Source organism: Mesocricetus auratus, unplaced genomic scaffold, assembly GCF_017639785.1.
Source record: "Mesocricetus auratus isolate SY011 unplaced genomic scaffold, BCM_Maur_2.0 Super-Scaffold_100014, whole genome shotgun sequence".
Classification (NCBI taxonomy): Eukaryota; Metazoa; Chordata; class Mammalia; order Rodentia; family Cricetidae; genus Mesocricetus; species Mesocricetus auratus.
In genome coordinates, this window is record NW_024429197.1 from 70168806 (window position 1) to 70185609 (window position 16804).

The following is a 16804-nucleotide window of genomic DNA, read 5'->3' on the forward strand; positions in this document are numbered from 1 at the left end:
AAGTTGAGGTAAATACATGCACCATTACTAACATATCCAGCATCATAGAGCCAAGAATTTCTAAAGCAATCGGGTGTATGCAGGAAAAGGCAGACATTTTCTTGTTTGTTGTTGATAGCTTTTCTACAAATTGATAAAGGTTGGCTGGAATTTCCCTGAATGTCAGTGGCTAATGAGATAATATAAAGGCAGATGAGAATAATTATGCCTGTCTTCATTAGCACACCCCTTCTTAATCTTCCTAAGCAGAAGTTATTCCTCTATAGGTTGCACTACTTCTCAGGACCAATGATGAAGTGAAACCTAGGCAAGGTCATACTCATAATTAGGGAATATAAAACATATTACATACGAGCTGCGTTCACTTCATTAATCCACTCTACTTTCCCACTGACTGAACAAACACCCTTTAGAATCCTCCTCAGCATAAGGTTCTGAAAATCATTCTCAATATCCAGGGGTGGCATACAAGATGCTAGTCACATGGCAGGATAATTCTGGGAGTTTCAGAAGAGCTCTTATCCAAGCAGGACAGGGAAAGTGCTAGAGAAAATAGTGCGGGGTCCAGGTCAGAAGTCTGGACCTCAGTCTCAACTCCTAGTTACCGCCCTTGTGATTAGGGGATGATAAATAGTAACTGATATTCAGTTGCTTTATCTTCAGAAGTAAAGAAACTATGTCAGAAATACTTTAGTAATCAGTGCAGCAAAATGTGATCAGTGGTGGCTGGAGGTATGGTTCAGTGGTTAAGAATTCTTACTGTTCCCCTACAGGATTCAAGTTTGGTTCCAATGTTGGGCAGTTCACACTTACTTCAGCATAAGCCCTAGGGGATTGTATTTCCTTTTCTGGCCTTCTTGGGTACCTGCATTTATGGGCAGTTACACACACACACACACACACACACACACACACACACACTCACACTCACAATGTTTAATAAATGCAATCATTTTAAAATACACAGTGGAGTACATGATGCTGTAGAAAAGATGTAGTATTGCATCAAACACTGGGAGTCCCAAAGTCTAGTGCCTGCATCCACCATATCCATAGTAATCATGGCAGCAGAAGTACCTTTGACTGAACTACTGAGCTGTGATTACCTACCTTTAAACCATTTTCTCTCATGCAGTTATCCTTAAATTGAATCACCCTCAGAATCTTCTGGGGCTAAGGTGGAAGGAAGCTTGTTAAAACACTGATTGCTGGTCCCCACCCACAAAATTAGATCCCTGAGTATAGAGCTGGAGCCTCCAAATATGCAATTCTAACAAGTTCCCAGTGATATTGACGATGCAGGGCCAAGGACAAAACTTTAGAAACATCTGCCTGTCCCATATTCTATATTTACAATGTAGTCCATTCCCTGTGTCTTCTAGGGAGAATCTGAAATGAACTCTACTTCAGAGAGTTCCCATTTCCCCAAACTATTACACCCTTGCAGTTCTCCCTGAATCCTGTGAGGCTTAGCAGATTCCTGGTTTAGAAAATCTTTGCATTTGTATTTGCCTTGCCTTCCCAGAGAAACGGGAAAGTTTCTTGAGGCTTTGCCTTTATGAATTTTTGTATCTTTCTTTATCACTAGTGACACAGGTCTACTCAGACCAATAAAGCACACATCTGCTTTATTACTTCCAAATTCCTTCCACCAAAGTGTCTGTCTCTTGAATGACTTTGAAGACACTCTAGGCTTCTGTCCAGAGGAAAACAAAGAAAGACCGTACGCATCCTTCTATTCTGACTAGCAAATGTGTCACCAGATTGATATGTGTCCAAGAGGGCCACCTTACACTAGACACAGCTGCCTGTTATTGGGCTCCTATTGCTACAATCACCTTGCTCCCAGAAGAAATCTTGCCCACCCCCATCTGCCAATTTACTTTGCTTAGGGAGCCCCATATTAAGTTTAATCTTTTCCTCAGTTTTTACAATAGCAAAGAATAGGCTGTAACAAAATGGGAGATTTGTCTAAAGGGGTATGCCATATGCCTACAGAGTCACATAATTAAATCCAATCTTTTCCTTAATTTTTACAGCAATGAAGAATAGACTGTAATGAAATGGCAGATTTGTCTGAAGGGTTATGTCATATAGAATAAATTAATGGAAAAGATTAATTCATATTTACAGCTAAAACCCAGAGGAGACTACATTTCTGGATTTTTGACTTGTCTCTAGGGAACTTCTCCAAGGCTAAGTCCTTCCACTCAATGGAACTAATCAAGTTCTTGCTGGTTGGATTTGTAGAGGTCCATAAGGGAAGCCTGCCCAACCAAGGTATCGGGCCCACCTCCTAAGCATTGGTATCTCCAATTCCATCTCTTCCAGGCCTCGGAAAGTGAGGTCTGGACTCTTTTTGGATCAGCCTTGCCCCTACATGAAAGGAATGCTTTGGTTTCATCACTTCATCGATACACTCTGAGTAGCTGAGCTCCAGAACAATACACAAATGCCTACCTTTCCATATTTGAAGCTAGCTGCATCTTCAATATAACGCCTGCATCCAAGGCTCAGAGAGCCTCACCAAACTTGGGAAAATGACTATAACAGCCAGAGGACCTAAACATCTTTTGTGAGATTGTGTCTCCTAGAAATCACAGAAAAACTACATTCACAATACCTCAACAATGTAGCTTCCTAAACAAGACCCAAATAATGACAATATCAGTAGATGTGCTACAACACCAGAGGACAATCTCACAGCACTCTACCCCTACAGGAAGGACTAAAAGCAATTAATGATTGCTGAGAGAACCAGCCTTTCCAAGAAATGATCCCTCAAACTGGGTATCCAATATGAGAGTTTATCCCTGAAATTCTATATTAAAACCACACTATATGGATTCAACAGCTTGTATTTATATATTTATGCATTTATATACATATGTAATAATAATAATCAAAGCAAACAGGATTTGAATTTGAGACAGACTAAGACAGACATAGGAAGAGGTTGAAAAGGGGAACATGGGAGAGAATAGAGAGAGGAAAGGGAAGTGAAACCTGGTATTATGTTGATATTTTGCCTGTGATGTAACAAATAAAGTTTGCCTGACAATCAGAGTGTGAAGGCAGCCACTAGTTAGCCATAGAGGCCAGGCAGAGGTGGCATGCAACTTTAATCCCAGTACTTGGGAGAAAAACGTAGAGTGATCTCTGTGAGTTCAAGGCTAATTTGATCTACATGAGATTGATCCAGTCTAAAAGAGAAAGAGATTCAGGATATTCTGGCTGGCACCTTTAATCCAAGAACTTGGGAGTCACAGGCCTTTAATTCCAGCACAAGGGAAGTGGAAACAGGAAGGAATATGGCTAGACAGAGAGAGCAATATAAGATAAGAGGAGACAGGATCTCACTCAGTCTGAGCATTCAGGCTGAGGATCCATAGAGATAGGATTGTCAACTTTCTCTGAGTTAGAGGTAAGAACTAGTGGCTGGCTGCTCTGTTTCTCTGATCTTTTAGCTTTAACCCCTGATATCTGTTATTAAAACTAATCAAAATTTGTGTGACTATATTTTAACTATTTTTTAATTTAAAAAGCAGTCATTCTTCATTCAGTATCTCTTTATGAAGAATTTAACAAAACCAAAACAAAAATTTTTAGTTCTGCTTTCCCCTGGTCACTATTTTACATATAGCCAACTATAGACAATGTGCTCATAAATAAATGTATGCAGATAAATGAATATTAATTAGATCTATCATCCATTTGTAGATTTCTACGTGTTGGGAAACAGATTTGAAGGAGCTTGAACAGTATTTTTGACTCTCCAACCTTCTCTCTGTTCCTAGTGCTTAAAGCCAAGTTAAACAATATCAAGGTAGTTTAACAGCAGATCAAAATCCTTGAGCCTATTTGGCCACACAATGGGCCAGCCCTTCATCAGCTTTGCTCCCCTCCTGAATCATGTGCTTTGCATCTGCTGATGTTGCTATCCAGGCACCTGCAGTTCCTTGCTTGGAAGGCCCTGCCTTAAGCAAAGACCAAAGAATCGAGCCAGCACAGTTTGTCCCTGTTGCTTATTTGTTAAGATGAGCTGGTCCATCTGTCCGCATGCCACAGACTCCAGGCGGCAAAAAGCAATAAAAGGCAAGTACTTTCTGACAGCCCTCTCAGCATAACACTGATGTGAGCAGAGGTTATTATCTTGTAATGTCACTGTTATTTCCAACAGCCCCCAATGGATCTTCTGACTGTGGCGAGACAAAGAGGTGGAAAGTGTTAACACAGACTCTGCATTTTATAACAGGCTTTGGTACACTACACTTCCCAATGGATTTTACCGTCTATAGATTGGCATGTCGACGGCGATTTGAGGCCTCTTCTTCCATTGAAATAGATTGTAGGGTATTTACTTAATAAATCTAATCTCAAATTGGTCCAAGATGACTGTAGGAAGACCTTGGCCTATGAGACTTTGAGACACTGGGGAGAAATAGAGTGAAAGATGAACATCCTCAGTCCCGGGTAAGTTTCTGGATGATACTTCTCAGGGTTCTTTACTATAGTCAAGGTCTGGCTCCCCCAAAAGCTGACAATTCAAGGATTCTTATTTCAGTATTTGCAGATTCTGTGAGTTGCAGCATGGACTACTTCAGAAGTCCCCCAGAATAGCAGCCAAGTAATTGCAATGTATATTCGAACAACAGCAGCTGTAGTAACACAGCTAGCCCCTCCCCGGGCTTCCTCTTTAAGGGTGATATGCCAGAATGAGAAACAAAATTACTGTGTCTGTTCAGCAAATTCCTCTTGACAAAATCTTTAAGCGTTGACAAGAGTAATATACTGAAAATTAGTTTAGAAGTGTTTCAAGTTTCAAAAATCAATCAAAATCAAATTAGGTTCTGAAGACGCTTGTCTTTTGAGTTTTAGGAAAAAATAAAGATTCGCTTCAGCAACTCTGGAAAGTGGCTTTGACCCTGAAAGAGGTGACTATCACAGAGAACGTGATCATTCTTCTTTAAGTCTACATGCAGGACCCTTCCAGGGACTTTACCAAGTATGCCTTAGTCCTATTGTCTATGGCGGTATTGAATAATTTGCCAGTTGACTTATATCTTCTCCCTATTTCTCTTTCTTCTTGATGCTGATGTCCCCATCCAAGGAAAATGACCTGGTCTTATTTCCATGGATAGTAATAAGGCATTGAGGTGGGACAAAGAATAATGACTGGCCTATGACCTCTTCTTTTAACCATGTGATTGTCAAGTGCCAAACAGTTATTTCAGGACAAAGGAAGCTGTGTCTCCACTGTGAATAATGAACCAGAGTTTCTGTTTGTCTTATTCATTTACCTCATGTGTAGCTCATAAAGGCTTGTTCCTCATCTAGAAGAAGTGATCGGTTTGACAAGTTTAGCCTCAAATTCACTTGTTCTGTCATTGACATCAAGTCGTGAACATTCCTTTCCTGATCAACATTGCCCTCTCCTGAATGGATTTTGAGAGATTTAGACAGGTTTATCATCAATCTTTAAGTTATCATGACAGCTATAGGCAGCCCACAGATGAGCTCTTGTCTTTTGCCTACTGTCCATCAGCATGCATGTGAAGCTTCCATAGTTAAAATGCCTCTTGGGAGCCTGACATACTTGGGCTAAGGTTACCATTCCTCAGTATGTTTTAGGTCTTTTATAAGAGGAAGAATTCACTTATTCTGTGAAAGCTGGTCTCTAAGAGTGTATGTTGAGGCCTAGAATTCCTTATTGCATAAATATTTTTGCTGAACTATGTTAAATTCTGAGGAGGTTCTCCTAATCACCAGGACTCTGACAGGAAGCCAAGAGTCTATGTTAATACTTGTGTGTGGATCTGGTGCTCCTAGTTGATGACCTACTTGGTTGTGATGCCATCTTTCTTAAGGGTACACACAGCTCATCTTTGGCTGTATTATTATGGGGTACTTAAAGCCAAGAGTATCTATATATTTAATACAAACAATAGGAAATTGAGTCTGCTCCTTATCTCTTAATAAAACAGACCATTCAACAGTCTGTTCAAGAGAACAAACTCCTTTGATTTTTGATTTAGAAAAGGGGAAATAAATGCTGGTCATTTTTCGATGTTGTATTTTTATATGTCCAAGGCATAAGCGCTTTAGGGCAGCTTGAATTAAACTGACAGGGCCTCCATTATATATAATATTTCTTCCTTTATTTTTGCTCATTTGTGCTATAGAACATTCATTACAGAACAGGAAACTAATTCTAGATGTTTAAAAGAAAAACTGAAGCATTTGTTCATAACTCAAAAGAAACTGTAAATATGTAGGGTAAGGGAGTAAAGAAAATACAGGCACTGCATTCACAGTCTTACTTTGAAAGTCTTTATTGTTAGGTGTTAAGAAGGGTGTTAAAGAGATCATCTGGGCAACAGAGGGATTGACAGGGATTTCTAGGGATTTCTCTGGTTTGAACTTCTGTTGTGTTACAGACACACACACACACACACACACACACACACATACACATACACCTGCATACAGAAACATACTTATTTTAGATTCTTACCACCAACTTTCATCTATAATTTCAATTTACCATATCATCCTCTCTACCAGATTATTTTTAGTTTTCAATATTTGATTAACTTTCAAGATACCCACAATTTCCCTTAGTTTTCTAGAGTTCTTACTTTTGATATTTATTCTCATAATACTCAATATGTTGTTTCCTTATTATTCACAATACATTAGCTCTCAGCCTTCTCATGCACATACCAGGCAACTTAGTCACATAAAGAGATTTATATAATTGTTTATACTTTTTGCACAGCTTGCTCTGTTTTGATAAATAACTTGTGCATGTATGTTTGTGGTGTGGTATGTATGTGTGCATATGATTTTGTGTGTGTACATGTGTGTGTGTGTGAAAGCCAAAGATTGCCAGCACCTTTCTTCCAGAGACGCTCTTCACCTTTCTTTTGAGACAGCATTTTTCACTGACAGAAGCAATCCTTAGGGATCATCCTGCCTGTACCCCTTAACTCTCAATGCTAGGTTATATGCTCATGCCATCATACCTGGCGATAGACAGATAGATGATAGATGGATGCATAGGTAGGTAGGTAGGTAGATAGATAGATAGATAGATAGATAGATAGATAGATAGATAGAGAGCCGGGGGATCTGATCTTAAACTTCATGATGGTGCACCAAGTACTTTACCAACTAAGTCTTTGCCCCATCACTTTACAGGTTGAGAGTCTTGGGCTGAATATGTGTATTTCTATCAACAAAGACTAAAACCCCTCAAATATTGGACTGCTTGATGTTTAGATTTTGTGAGTAGGAGCACCAAGACAGAGAAATTAATATGTTTCTTTCATCCTTCTATCCCATCTTAGAAAAGAACATAGCACATAGTGTGTACTCAGTCATTTTCTATTGAGGTAGTTGGAGGAATACACACACACACACACATATATATTTTTTTGAAAATACTAATAATCATAATATTATCATGCTAAAATCTGTCTTCTTCACAATATGTTCTGACAGCTTGAAAAGTACCACATGGGCATTTGGAAAATTCAAATAAAGACAAAGATAAATTAAAATTCATTCAAAGTCAATATAAAACTACATTTAAATATAATTTCCATGTAATTATTTTCCTTGTATACCAGCAAAATTTTACTTAATAGAAATATTATAACAGCATCAGTTTTGTATCTTCTCTTTATGCATTAAGTTATATCACCTATATATATACGTATGCATATATATATTTATTTATTAAAGCATCTCCTATGATATGGCTTTGAATTTTTATTGTAAAAGCATGCTTTTATCATTGTGGAGTATTTTAGTATGTATATAGATATATTTAATTATATTTTTCTAAAAGTTCTTGGTGTTGTTCAACTTATAAAGATTCTATAAATTAGCCAGTTGTGTAAGACTATGATACCTTTTCAGAGGAGACATCAAATCAAAACCTTGAGTAGATGTGAAAGTATGTAAGGAAATATAGAGAGAGAGACTAAGAGAGGAAGAAAGAAAGAAAGAAAGAAAGAAAGAAAGAAAGAAAGAAAGAAAGAAAGAAAGAAAGGAAGAAAGAAAGAAAGAAAGAGAAATACAGAGAATATACACAAAAACAGAAGAATATATGTAGATGGAAATTCTTTCCCACCAGATCCTGAAGTCTCTCAATCCCAATAAACACACACAGGCTTGTATTAATTATAAATGTTTTGGCCTATTTCTCAGGCTTATTCCTAACAAACTCTTACAACTGAAATTAACCCATAATACTTACCTATGTTTAGCCACATGACTTGGTCCCTTTTCTCAGCAAGGCATTCTCATCTTGCTTCCCCAGCATGCCGCTGGGGATTCACCCTCTTCTTCCTCTTCCCAGAATTCTCCTAGTCTTCTCGCCTGGCCTAAACATCCTGCCTGGCTATTGACCAATCAGCATTTTATTAAACCAGTGCAAGCGACAAATCTTTACACTGTACAAGAGTATTATCCCACATCAAATATAAATTTTAGAACATTGTCACTTGTCTGCTTTTGCTTATTTCTTGGATTGATTATGCTAAAAGGAAACATCATGTTCCAATAGATTATTTTACTTTAAGTTCTCTTTATATATATATATATTTAAAAATTAAATTTAAATTAGAAACAAGGTTTCTTCACATGTCAATTCCATGTCCCTCTCTATTTTCTTTCCCTCCTCCCATGCCCTCCCACCAACCCCCCAATATCCCCCCATTTCCCCAGGGAGGGTGAGAACCTCCATGGGGGTGTCCGTATATGGATTTTAGACATAGATCTGGGGAGAGCCAGCCTACAATCCCATGGCCAGAGAGTCTGGGAAACATAACCTTCATTCAGTGGCTGATGGAAGCAGAGGCAGACTCCCACCGCTAAGCACTGAGCTGAACTCAAGTGACAGAGAGAGAGGACTGATGACCAAAGGGATTAAGACTGGGCTGGTTTTACCCCCAGAAACAGCTGACCTAACAAGAGTTAGCTCTTGAATCCAGACTAATGCCTGGAAATCCAGCATGGGACTGTTCCAGACCTCCTGAACCTGGGTGTCAGTTTGAAGGCCTGTGCAATCTATGTGTCCTCTAGTAGTGGATCAGTATGTATCCCTAGCACACGAATGGACTTTGGGAGCCCACTCATATAGAGAGATAATCTCTCAGCCTAGACACACGGGGGAGGGTCTAGGCCCTGCTGTAAATGATTTGACAAACTGATGAAGACTCTAGGATGGCATATAAGGTAATCATGAATCTCATTATCTGAGAAGGCCATTTAAGGTAGATGCTCCACTATTGTTTACATTGTTAGTTGAGGTTATCCTTGTGGATCTCTAGATATTTTCCTAGTGCCAGGATTCTCTTTCCAAGTGGCTGTACAGGCTTGTACTCTCACCAGCAGTGGAAGACTGTTCCCATTTTCCACATCATCTCCAGCATAGACTATCATTGGTGTTTTTGATTTTAGTGATTTTGACAAGAGAAAGAGTATCTCAGTGTTGATTTGATTTGAATTTACTTAATGGCTAAGGACGTTGAGCATTTTCTTAAGTGTCTTTCAGCCATTTTAGGTTTCTTTATTGGAATTCTCTAGTTCTGTACCCCACTATTTAATTGGATTATTTGGTGATTTGTTAACTAGCTTCATGAGTTCCTTGCATATTTGGAAATCAGTCCTCTGTCAGATATGGGGTTGGGGAATAATTTTTCCCAGTCTAAGTGCTGCCTTTTTGTCTTGTAGAATGTGTCCTTTGCCTTACAGAAGCTTCTCAAATTCAGGAGGTCCCATTTATTAATTGTAGATCTCAGTGTCTGTGCTCCTGGTATTATGTTCAGGAAGCAGTTTCCTATACCAATTCATTCAACGGTACCTCCTAATTTCTCTTTTAGAGGTTCAGTGTGGTGGGCTTTATGTTGAGGTTTGGACTTAAGTTTTGGGTATCTGCAGTCTTCTACATATCAGCATCTTGTTATGCCAGCACCATTTGTTCAACATGAATTACTTTTTATATTGCATACTTTTACCTTGCTTGTCAAAAATCAGGTGTTCATAGCTGTGTGGATCCATATCAGGATTTTCAGTTCGATTCCATTGTTCTACCTGTCTATTTTTGTGCCAATATCAAACTGCTTTCTGGACTACAGCTCTATAATAAAGCTTGAAGTCAGGGATAGTGATGACTCCAGGAGTTTCTTTATTGTACAGAGTTGTTTTAGCTATCCTTGGTCTTTTGTCTTTCCATATAAAGGTGATAATTGTTCTTTGAAGGTCTATGAAGAATTGTGATGGTACTTTGATGGGGATTGCATTGAATCTATAGATTGCTTTTGACAAGACTGCAATTTTTACTATGTTGATCCTTCCTATCCAAGAGATCTTTCCATTTTCTGGTATCTTCTTTAATATCTTTTAAATTTTATTGTATTTAAATTAGAAACAAGCTTGATACACATGTCAATGCCAGCTCCCTCTCTCTCCCCTCCAACCCCACCTACCCAGCAGGTCTCCCAGCCCCATACACAATACTGACTCCATTCTCTAGGCAGGGTAAGGCCATCCATGGGGGATCTACAGAGTCTGTCATTTCATTCACGGCAGGCTCTAGGCCCTCCCCTAAGAGTCAAGGCTGAGAGAGCATCCCTCATTGTGGAGTGGGCACCCAAAATCCATTTTCATGACAGGGATAAATACTGATCTACATCCCAAGGTCCCATAGATTCCTAGGCCTCCTCACTGACATGCCCTTTCAGGGGGTTTGGATCAGTCCCATGCTGGCCTCTCAGCCATCAGTCCAAGAGCTCCCACTTGTTCAGGTCAGCTGTTTCTGGGGGTTAAACCAGCCCAGTCTTCACACCTTTGGTCATCAGTCTTCCCTCTCTGTCACTGGGATCTAGGAGTACAGTTCAGTGTTTAGCTATGGGTATCTGCCTTGGCTTGCATTAGTCACTGGATGAAGGCTCTAGGATGGCATATATGGTAGTCATCAAACTCATAATCAGTGAGGGGCATTTAAGGTAGTCTCTCTACTATTGGTTATATAGCCAGTTGGTGTCATCATTGTAGATCTCTGGAAATCTCATAGTGCCAGATCTTTCCTCAAACCTATGATGACAACCTCTATTATGGTATCTCTCATCCTACTCTTCTCTGTTCCTCCCCCAACTCAACCTTCCTGCTCCACCATGTCCCCTTCTCCCCTCATCTTTCCCTCCCTTTCTTTTTCTCGCTCCTTCTCTGTCTCCCTTTCCCCCATGCTCTCAATCTGCTCAAGAGATCTTGTCCCATTCCCCTTCTCTGGAGTACCATGCATGCCTCTCTTAGGGTCCATCCTGTTTCCCAGACTCTCTGTCAGTGGGATTGCAGGCTGTCACTACCCTGAACAATGTCTAAAATGCATGTATGAGTGAGTACATGCCATTGTCAGGTGCCTCTGGCCTTTAGCCAGTTGCAGCTGCCTCATGTCCTCATAGAGAAGACATGACTCCATCCTCATAAAGGGGGCATGACTCAGGTCCACCCTGCTACCTATGCTGAATTCCAGAAACAGGTCTGCAGCTTAATTGTCAGTTAAAGATTAGCTCAACAGAAAGGCCCCGAGTCCACCAGAATATAGGCTTGGGCAATAGAGAAAGATTGAGAAATATAAAGTAAGGACCTAGGGTCAGGTTAACAAGCAAAACAGGAGGTTCTACCCCTGATCTTTTGCCCTGTGGATTAGGAAACCAGGCAACACAGGAGGCTACCTCTCCCACTGACCTTTTACCCTGGCAGCATCCTTGTAGCTGCAGTCATTACCCTCATTCCCTCCCCTCCTTGCTTCCTCTTCCAAGTACTTTAAATACTGCTTGGAAAGAATAAAATCTTCACCTTGATCAGACCGTGGTCTTGGTGTCCTTCTTTATATCTCTTGTCCCACATCGTTCTCCTAGGTGTTCCTCAGACACACGCTGAATGTCCCGAGGGTCAGGACATACCATGTTTGTCTTTTTGGGACTGGGTTACCTCATTCAGGATGGTTTCTTCTAGTGCCATTCATTTGTCTGCAAATTTCAAGATTCCTCCATTGTATTTTTTTTTCTGCTGAGTAGTACATTGTGTAAATGTACCTCTTCAGTTGAGAGGTATCTAGGTTGCTTCCAGGATCTAGCTATTACAAATAATGCTGCTATTAACATAGTGGAACAGATGTCCTTATTGTATGAATGTGCATCTTTTGGGTATATGAGTCAGAGTGGAATTACTAGCTCTTGTGGTAGACTGATTCTCATTTTCCTGAAAAAACTCCATACTGATTTCCAAAGAGGCTGTACAAGTTGGCACTCCCACCAACAGTGAAGGAGTGGTCCCCTTTCTCCACATCCTCTCCAGCATAAATTGTCAGATATGGGGTTAGTGAATATCTTTTCCCATTCTGTGGGCTGCCTTTTTGTCTTGTTGACTGTGTCTTTTGCCTTACAGAAGCTTCTCAGTTTCAGGAGGTCCCATTTATTGAATGTTGATCTCAGTGTATGTGCTACTGGTGTTATGTTCTTGAAGCAGTCTCCTGTAACAATTCATTCAAGGGTACCTAGCACTTTCTCTTCTAAGAGATTCTGTGTGGCTGGAATTACGTTGAGGTCTTTGGTCCATTTGAAATAAAGTTGTGTGCATGGCGATAGACATTACTCTATCTGCAGTCTTCTACATGCCAGCATCCAGTTATGCCAGCACCATTTGTTGAAGATGCTTTCTTTTTTCCATGGTATAATTTTAGCTTGTTTGTCAAAGATCAGGTGTTCCTACGCGTATGGGTTATTACCAGGGTGTTCAATTCTATTCCAGTGGTCTACGTGCCTATTTTTGTGCCAGTACCAAGCTGTTTTCAGGAGTACAGCTCTGCAATACAGCTTGAAATCAGGGATCCTGATGCCTCTGGACATTGCCTTGTTGAATAGGTTTTTCGGGGGTATCACGGGTCTTTTCTTTTTCCATATAAAGTGGAAAAATTTTCTTTCAAGGTCTATGAAGAATAGTGTGAGTATTTTAATGTGGATTGCATTGAATCTGCAGATTGATTGCTTTTGGCAAGACTGCCATTTTTGTTATGTTGATCGTACCAATTCAAGAGCATGGAAGATCTTTCCATATTCTGGTGTCTTCTTTAATTTCTTTCTTTGCAGACTCAAAGTTCTTATGATACAGGTCTTTCACTTGTTGGGTTAGCATTACTCCAAGGTATTTTATGTTGTTTGTGGCAATTATAAAAGGTGATGTTTCTATAATTGATATCTCAGCCCATTTATTGTCTGTATATAGTAGGGCTACTGATTTTCTTTTTAGTTAATCTTGTATCCTTCCACTTCGCTGAAGGTGTTTATCAGCTGTAGGAGTTGCCTGGTGGAGTTTTTCAGGTCACTTATATAAACTATCATATCATCTGCAATTAGTGAAAGTCTGACTTCTTCCTATCCAATTTCTATACCCTGATCTCCTTTTTTTCCTATTCCTGAATTTATAGCTTCAAATATAATATTGAAGAGATATGGAGAGAATGTACAGCCTTGTCTTGTTCCTGATTTTAGAGGAATTGAGTTGTGTTTCTCTCTATTTAGTTTGATATTGGCTATCTGTTTAGTGCATATTGCTTTTATTATGTTCAGGTATGCTCCACTTATTCCTGATCTTTCAAGGATCTTTAACATGAAGGGTTGTTGGATTTTGCTAAAGGCTTTTTCAGCATCTATTGAGATGATCATGTGTGATTTCTTTTTCAGTTTCTTTATATGGTGGATTACATTGACGAATTTTTGTATGCTGAACCATCCCTGCATCCCTAGGATGCAGCCTACTTGATCATGATTTTTTTCTTTAAATTGCTCATCTGTTCTTGATTTAACTTTGGTGAGTGATATCTATTCATGAGATTTCAGGAGATAGTTCATTTCCTTTAAACTTTCCAATTTTGTGGAGTAAAGGTTTTCAAAGTATATCCTAAAGATTCTCTGGATTCCCTCACTATCTGTTGTTATGTCACCCTTTTCATTTCTGATTTTGTTAATTTGCATTTTCTTTCTCTGCCTTTTGGTTAGTTTGGAGAAATGTTTGTCTATCATGCTGATTTTCTCTAAGAACCAACTCTTTGTTACATTGATTCTTTGTATTGTTTTCTTTGTTCCAATTTATTGATTTCGGCCCTCTGATGCTGCAACAATAAACGGCACACTTACTGAAAGTAAAAATAAGTAATTAGTGTAGAAATTACTCACAAGAGACAAACAAGTAACCCAAATAAGCCAAGTAGTTTTCCACCGCCGAACTGGAAGCCGGAAAGATGGAAAAAGAGAGCTAGACTTCTGCTGTTCAGTCTTTTATACCTTCTTCTGTAACGCCCCTAGCAATGCCCAAAAGTGGGCCTGGCTAGTGACGTAGTTCACCACCTATGTTCATATATGTCTTTAGTCATGACTAAAGTGTGTGTGGTTAGTGATGCCATAAACCGCCCTTTTATTACCTCTTTGTATGTGCCTCTAGTAAGTCACATGGTTAATGGCAGAGCACTGTTTCCTCCTACAGCCCTCAATTTGTTTTTTTCCTGGCATCTACTCCTCCAGGGTGAGTTTGCTTCTTTTTGTTCTAGAGTTTTCAATTGTGCTGTTAATTCTCTAGTATGACTATTCTCCAGTTTCTTCATGTGGGCACTTACTGCTGTGAACACTCTAGTCCTGCTTTCAAAGTTTCCCATAAGTTTGATGATGTGTCTTAATTTTTAATGAATTCTAGGAAGTCTGACATTTCTTTCTTTATTTCTTCCTTGACCAGGAATGCTGCAATTGAGCATTGTTCAATTTCCATGAATTTGTAGTATTTCTGCCTTTTGTATTATTGATGAATTCTGACTTTAAAGCTTGGTGGTCTTATAAGATACAGAGGGTTATTCCAAATTTTTGTACCTCTTGAGGTTTGCTATGTTGCCAAGTACATAGTTGATTTTAGAGAAGGTTCTGTGTGCCCCTGAGTATTTGTGTATTTGTGTGTTTGTGTGTGTGTGTGTGTGTGTGTGTGTGTGTGTGTGTGTGTGTGTGTGTGTGTTAGGATGGAATGTTCTATAGATGTCTGTTAAACCCAATTGGGTCATAACTTCTGTTAGTTCCTTTGTTTCTTTGTTAAGTTTCTGTCTGGTAGTCCTGTCTAGTGGTGAGAGTGGGGTGTTGAAGTCTCCCACTATAACTGTGTGAGGTCTCATGTATGATTTGAGTTTTAGCAATGTTTCTTTAAAGAACGTGGGTACCTTTGTAAATTTGTGATAGATGTTCAGAACTGAAACTTCTTCCTGATAGATTTTTCCTTTGATGCACATTAAATGACCTTCTTCATCTCTTTTGATTGATTTTAAAGTCTAGTTTGGTATATATTAGGATAGCTACACCAGCTAGATTGTATAATCTTATTCCAACCCTTCACTCTGATGTAATGTCTATCTTTGAAGTTTAGGTGTGTTTCATGTATGCTGTAGAAGGATGAGTTCTATCTTTGTATCCATTCTCTTAGCCTGTGTCTTTTTGTAAGCAAGTTAAGCTCATTACTTTTGAGGGAAATTAAGGACCCTTAAGTGATAATTTTTGTTGTTTTGGATTTGGTGGTGGTGGTGGCGTATGGATTTACCCTGCTTTTTCTTTTGGCTTTAGGTAAAGTGGGAATATCTATTTCCTATGTTTTTGTGATCATAGTTAACTTCCTTAGGCTGGAATTTTCTTTCCAGTTTGCTTTCTGTAGGGCTGGATTACTGGTTGTGTCGTGGAATATCTTGTTTTCTCCATCTATAGTTATTGAAAGCTTTGCTGGGTATAGTAGTCTGGGCTGTCATCCATGGTCTCTTAGTGTTAATAGAATATCTATACTGGACCTTCTCGCTTTGAGAGTTTCCATGGAGAAGTCAGATATAATTCTGATAGGTTTTGGCTTTACATGTTAGTTGGCATTTTTCCTTTGGGCTCTTAATATTTTTTCTCTATTCTGTGCGTTTGTTGTTTTGATTATTATGTGGTAAGGGGACATTTTTGTGGTCCACTCTATTTGGTGTTCTCTAGGCTTCTTGTACTTTAATTGGCATGTTTTTCTTTAGGTTTGGAAAGTTTTCTTCTATGATTTTGTTGAATTTGTTTTCTGCACCTTTGAGTTGTTGTTTCTTCATCTTCTTCTATACCTATTATTCTTAGGTTTTACCTTTTCACAGTGTCTATATTTCCCAGATATTTTGTGTTAGATTTTCTTTGTTTGATTAATCTATTTCTCCTAGTGTATCTTCAACACCTGAGATTCTCTCTTCCATCTCTTGTATTCTGTTGGTTATGCCTGTATCTATATTTCCTGATTAACCATTTTTTCTAATTCTAGCATTCCCCCAGACTCTCTCTCTCTCTCTCTCTCTCTCTCTCTCTCTCTCTCTCTCTCTCTCTCTGTGTGTGTGTGTGTGTGTTTTATTGTCTTTATTTCAGCTTTCAAATCTTGCACTGTTCGAATTGTTTCTTGCAATTTTTGGTTTGTCTTTTCTTCCATTTCTTGAAAAGAGTTTTCTTATCTCTTGTTTTAAGGTCTCTATCGTCTTCATGAAGTTGTTTTTAAGGTTGTTCACTTCTGCTTCATCTGTGTTGGGATGTTCAGGTCTTACTGCTATAGAGTCCCTAGACTCTGATGGTGTCACATTCATTTTTCTGTTGTTGAATGTGTTTTTATATTTTTGTCTTCCCATCCCTTCTTCCAGTGTGTGCAGGTGGGGTCTTTTCCTCTTCTGGTGGGTACAGGTCCATGGTGTTCTTCTGGTGGG